We start from the raw sequence: 6642 nt of genomic DNA, 5'->3' as shown, positions 1-6642 counted from the left end.
GTTCAGGCAAGGCATTGTTATCATTCAAGTTTGCACAACTAGTGAGGGGCAGATGCAGCATCAGAATGATGTTCTACATGACCTGTAGTATCAGTCACAGGGAAGACAGCACCGTGTGTGTGTGTGTGTGTGTGTGTGTGTGTGTGTGGTGGGAGGGGAGAATGAGGAAAGGATAACACATTCATTCATCACTGTCTTCCAGGACAGGATGTGATTATTGGCACAGGGGAAGAAGTCCTGAGTTCTACGAGTTCTGAAGGGGGGGCCTCATGTCCACGTGCAGTGGTCAATACAGACAGATAGAGGGTGCATGCTGGGGGACTGTGACCACTGCGGGAGGAAGAAAGATCACACATAGAAAACACTGAAGTGCTCTCCTTACGCATCTCTCCACTCTCCCCACTGCTGCCCCCATAAGCCCTTCTCTAGACTGCCAGCAACCAGGAGGGACCAGGGACATAGGTGTAGCCACTCTCATGCTTCCTTGAATGTCCAAAGCAGACCAGTGCTTCTAGGCATTGAACTGAACTGAACCACAGGAGATCGGAGCCAAGGCTTCAGGATGAGAGAACTGACCAGACGAGGTATTTAATTTGCCTGTCTTCACTTGGATGCATCTCAATTCAATGTTCACTTAGTGAGTCCTTACACGATATCCAGCACTATATTGAGCTCTGAAATGAAGTAAAATATTAGCTAAAGGATAAAGATAAAAAAGAACAAATAATTCTAGCTTTATTTCAGTTATACATTTTGTTAAATGTGTCACTGAATGTGACTTTTATGCTTTTTTAAGGCCTTCATGTAAATAAATTTACACCCCCCCACCCCCCCACCAAAAAAAAGCAAGTGAGATGTGGAAGGTTTTGCTTGGCTTTGTTTTAAATTTCCTTTTCTTTTTTTTAATTGCCAAAAGCTTTTCTCTTGCACAAAACAATACCACTTTGCAAAAGGCATATAAAAATACAGTATAGAAAAAAGACTGTTCTCAGCACAATGCCCAACAGCAGTTTATAAAACACAAGCTATTCAGATGAGACATCAGTAACTTACATCTCACCTGTTCTCCAAAGACAGTTCCAGAAATCAGCTGGCTCCCCAAAACCATGTTCCAAAAGGTAAAGAGGCTTTCCCCAAACTTCCACTGGGGTTCTCTGAGGCCAGGAAGCAATGTCAGAAACAGACCATCATGCACGATAGGTTTGGAAGTAGCTGCTGGCTTTCCAGGGCCACATACTGCCCTTTGCCATCCTCCCCTGCCCCACTTTCAAGCCCACAGCCAGCAGGCCCCTGCTGCCCTGGGCAGAGTTCTGAAGGGACTAGTCCTTCTTCCAGGCTAGGCTTAGGGGCTCCTGAGGTTGCCATTAAACACTGGCAACCTCAGGGCACCCAACAGGGTTGGGTGCCTTTTACATGCTGGGCACTGTACCTGGAATCCACTTGGAGGTGCCAAGTCCAGCTGGGGCAAAATCCATCATGGCCCATTAAGCAGAGGTCCTCGAAGCTCCTTTAGCCCACTAGGAAGCTAGACCTCCTTCTGGAGCACTGGATGAATCCCAGCGGCTTTCCCAGTAAGGGCCCGATTCTGGAAAGGGGATCTGACTCATGTCAGGCTGGCGGGGCCCCAGGGTGGCTGGAGTCAGCAAGTTCCTTGAAATTGTGCAAGAAAAAACAGGTGTGCATGATTCTATAGAACTTTAACTTGGGAGTCAGAGATTGAAATGAGAAGGAGTTGGGAAAGAGGAAGCTGTTAGTTCTACCCCTGAGGCTCCTGACATCTGTCTGCCTTATGAAAAGGTTCCAAGATGGGAGACACCTGGGAAGGGAACACATTCATACCCAGGACTTTAAGCCACCTCCAGGCTGGGACCCCTTTCGCTGTGTCTGGGGAAATGTCTCTGAGCGTGGGAAAGTGGTGCTGTAGTGTGCACTGCATCACAAAGGCAGAGGAAACAGAAAGTCCCTTGTGAGTACAGAATGGTCTCTCCCTCGGAGGAAAGGCCCCAGAAGAGGGCTTTGGGACACAGAACCTAGAGGCCTAGCTCTTTAAACATCCTCAAGGTCACAGCACTGAGAGTGGGAGGAGGGGTGTCATCTAGCATCATTACACAGGGTCCGGCACAAATAACACCCCTGGTATTTTATTACAAAATCTTTTATTACAAAATCAAAAGCATGTAATTCTGTAGCATAACAATACCACACTCAAGCACACCACATGACATTTTAGGGGAAATGTTCAAATGAAAACTAGAAATTATTACACTGATATTATTACCCTACCAACCACACTCAAGTAGGCCTTACTTCTGCTGGACCCTGTATACACGCACATATATGTATATATACATAGCTTTGACATAGTTATTCAGACACATATACAAAATAAACTCCAGAGACAGAACAGATGCCCCCAGTTTCCCATCCAATGGGACAGTGGTGTGAAGATGGGTCCTCCTTCTATCCCAACCAGAAGCTTCCCGTTACTGGGTAAGAATAGCTCCTAAAAGTGGCTCTTGGGATCCTTGTGAATCTGTCCCTTGGGTAAGAAGTAGAGATCATTTATAGCACATGTAGGTTATGGTTTACACAAAGGGGTCTGGCGTATTTACTTTCTGACCACACTCTCTCTCCCACCTTCCTGAGATGAGAAGTGTGGGTGTAGAAGGCTGTGGTCATTGAGGTTAGACTTGATTCAGTGCAAAGGCAAGAAGATAATGCCCCTTTCGAGGGCTCTGGCTTGTATCAGTTTTCCCTGATACCTCACAGTAAGAACACACACTTTATTTAAAGATTTCCAACGCCTCAGCTACTATAAAGTGTCTGACAGTGAGGTAATGGTCCATGTTGATCAAGTATGAGAGCTTGTCTTCATCCAAGACAGCTCTTGGAAAGATGTGCCTCAGGCCCAGCTGTCCTAGCATCACCCCAGAGACAGCAGTGGGACCATCCTTTCCCCACCCAACACTCATCCAGCGTGAGAGGTTTCATGCAGGTCAGAGCCTCACAGAGCCCTGACTGTGTCTGTGTTTCTTTAGAGCTGGTGAGCAAGGCAAATCCCAGGGCTCCTAGGTCAGCTGCTGCCTGAGAAGCCCGAGGCTCCAGAGAAGACACAGTGCTCCCATGAGTCAGGGAAACAGGAGGGCTGGGTTTCCAGCTTTCCAAGAATGCAAGCCCTTATTATGGCCCCAGCTCCAAAGCATCCTGGGATCAATTGGGACACTGTCCCACCATAACGAAAATGAGCAAATTTTACTAAGGGGGAGAGGGAGGGTTAGAAAATACACACGGGTCTTTGTAAGACAGAGAAGTCAGGCCTTTTGGTCAGCTAGTAGCCACTGAGCAAGTCTTCTCTGCAGTTGCTACTGCCAGCATTGGAGCTGCCTTTTCTCCACAGCTGTCCTCCTCTTCTGGGCCCCCACTCGGGCTTGCCAGTATTCCAAGGCCTTGCTCAGGAAGGGGGCTTACCACTTTGGGGGCTTTGGAGCAGCTGGCCAGGGTGGGTACCCAGCCAAAACTTGGAACGGAGATCATTCTGCATTTTGTGCTCCAGGAAGTTGTGGCTCTTCCTCTTGGTCACATCCTCAGTGACAGAACTAACAGGTTTGGGACAGCAGGATGGAGGAGCCTGGCTTTCTATAGGCAGAGGGCTCACAACTTCTTCATGCCCTTCATCTTCCGTTTCCTCTGGGCATCTCTCTCCAGAACCTCTTCTTGGGGATCGATCTGGAGCCCCTCCTGGGGAGCAGCTTTCTGGAGGAAAACTGGCTTCATAGTTGTATTGTTGATGATGGATGGAGATGTGGAAGCGTTTCATGCACGGGTCTGAATGGTCTGTTCCACTGTGATGATGGCCGGCTTCCATACACCCAGGGACTATCTCTTCTCCACTGTCACAACATCGACTTCTTCATTCTCTGAGTCTCTTGGTCTCTCAGACCCAGAGCAGGCTGGGTCTTGGACTCACCCATCAGATAGGGGACAGCAGGTTTGGAGGCTGGGAACACAATCTGGGGTGGCTGGCACCTTGGACAGGGCTCCCCTGGGGCCAGCCAGTAACTTATCAGCTCACTGGTGTCTCCAGCTGTTCCCCTGGGGCCAGGAAGTCGCTCCACAGGAAGTCACGGCAGAGGATGGTGGCATAGTGTCTGCCCCAGCCTTTCAACGGGCTCCGCCGGGATTCTGCCTTGTGCCTGGAGCCAACACCAGGACCTGATTCCAGGGAACCAATTGCAGGGCAGTCATGTGGGGCACAACTGCATCCGCTCAAATTTCTCCCAGATGTCCCCGCACTGGGGGCAGTGGAGCAGTGGAAACACTCTACCGAGTCCGAGTCCTAGAAAAGTGTTGGTACCAGTCAAAGTCCTTGCCTGCTCTCACTCCAGCTGCCCGCCACCAGAAGCAGACCTGCTCCTGGCCAGCTGGAAGCAGGCCAGCAGCCCGCACACATGCACTTAAATTTTATTTTTTAATCACAGTTTAAAAAATAAAAAAATCAATGTTATTTTCTATTAGCTTCAGGTGTATAGTGGTTAGACAGTCCTATACTGTAAACAGTGTTTCCAGAATATTTCCACTTCCCACTTGCCACTGTACATAGTTATTACAATATTACTTACTGTATTCCCTATGCTGTACTTTACATGCCTGTGACTATTTTGTAACTACCAATTTGCACTTCTTAGCCCCTTCACTTTCTCACTCAGTCCCCCAAGCCCCTTCCCCTCCAGCAAACATCAGTCTGTTGTCTGAATCCATGAGTCTGTTTCTCTTCTGTTTGTTCATTAATTTTGTTCTTTAAAGTCCACACATAAATGAAATCATACGGCATTTGCCTTTTTCTGCCTGACATGTTTCACTTAGCAAAATGTCCTCCAGGTCCACCCAGGCTGTCACAAATGGTAAGATTTCATTCTTTTCTCTGGCCCAGGACTATTCAGTTGTATATATGTACCACAACGTTTTTAGCTAGGTTGTAGAGTTTTGGATGAAAGAAAGAGAAGAAAATTGGACTCATTAGTGATGAGACATTTTGTACATGGTATTTCATTTAATCCTTGCAATACTCATATTAAGTGTGTACTGCTATTGTTCTCATTTTTATAGGTGAGAAACCTGATGCTCAGTGAAGGTAAATGACTTACCCGCTGCGGAGATCAGGCTAACAAGTGACATATTTTATTTAAGTTGTGGTCCCGAGATTGCTTCAGTGCAAAGCCACAATTCTCTGCCCTGTACCACACTTCTTCCCAAGACAGTCTACAGGCTTACCCCTTAACCAGAGCATTCTGTGTTGTGCAATTGTCCACTCCATTTTAATGATGAGTAGCTCAAAACCATAAAAGCATTGGTTATAATTTTTTTAATTCATCCCATGCTGGAGATGGAGACATGAGCAGTGAGAGAAATTAGACTCCATTATTGGGAGCAGAGGTTGGAAAAACACATGCCCTGCCTTTCTCATGCCTCTGTGTTGTTAGCACCGGCCTCAGAAATGTGGCTTCCATTAGGATTCAAGATTTTGTTTTTAATTCTTCTTGATTTTGTAATGCAAGTTCCAAGGCTATAGCCACTTTTAATCCAAAGCACACTTCTATTTATTCACTTCTCCATTTCTTCTGAGTTGCTGGGTGTGGCTAGGTTTACTTCCAGATGCCCATGATTACTTAAAACAACCAGGTCACAGGAGCAAATGTGAAATCAAGCCAGCTCATTGGGTCTGTAGGACATGACCTTTGTTTTTCCACTGATGATTCACACATTTAGTTAAAAGTTGGGGGTTTGGGCCTCCTACACCCATGTAGTCTAGTTATTATGTCTTTTCACATCTTGGGGATAGTTCTTTATAATGAAGTTGGGTTACATAAACTGCATGTGGAAAATCTTGCACTTGACATTCCTTCCTTCATTCACTCATTGATCTGGCAAGTATTTTATTGAGTGCCTATTATGCCCTTGGTATTACAGTGATGAATAAGGTCAAAGCCCTGACCTCAAGGTTCTCAGGGTCTGTGGACCCCCAACAACATGTTGTATTCCAACGGTATATCTGCTGCAATGGGAGTTTGCAGAACACACAGCAGATTTTCCAAAGGGGAAGAACTTGAATTTTCAGAGCCTTTGCTGTGTAAGAGAGGTTTATTATGGGATTTGTTTCTTTCCTTTTGAGTCAGGAAGACTTTAAGGTACTGCTCCTCCCCACCTCTGGCTAGCCAGAAACAGGTAGGGAGTCAGAACACTTGTACGCTTGATGCAGGACAGGGTGATTATCCTTCTTGGGCTGAAATGGGACTGCCAGTGTAGACTTCTTTGGCTTCACATTGGGTAAGAGGCCAATTTCTTCTGGTCTGGAGGACCAGGTACAGAAGACTTCTTTTCTCAGCTTTGAAGGTAACCTTGGGGCTGTCTGGCCCACAGTCTCGTCCAGCTGTTTGATGCTGGGATTTGGGGGATGAACAGATACCATCCCTTCTTCACCCTCTGTCCTGTCCTTGCCAGATTGTGCTAAAGTCTCAGACAGTTCTGGAGAAAGGGTGACTCATGCAATGACCATTCACCCATAACTCAGAGAAACAGTGAATGATGAACAGAGGAGGAGCCCCTTAGAGGTACTGTGGAGTTGATGAGGGAGACTAATTTCTT

At 46.7% G+C, this 6642-nt stretch overlaps 1 pseudogene; it reads right to left on the bottom strand.

Annotated features, from left to right (window-relative positions):
- Window positions 1–3311: 3311 nt before the first annotated feature.
- On the bottom strand, window positions 3312–5287 carry LOC114503802 (annotated as a pseudogene).
- Window positions 5288–6642: the final 1355 nt, after the last annotated feature.

Source organism: Phyllostomus discolor, chromosome 8 (assembly GCF_004126475.2).
Source record: "Phyllostomus discolor isolate MPI-MPIP mPhyDis1 chromosome 8, mPhyDis1.pri.v3, whole genome shotgun sequence".
Lineage (NCBI taxonomy): Eukaryota > Metazoa > Chordata > Mammalia > Chiroptera > Phyllostomidae > Phyllostomus > Phyllostomus discolor.
The sequence above is the reverse complement of the archived record's forward strand: the minus strand, read 5'-3'. Positions and strand labels throughout refer to the sequence as shown.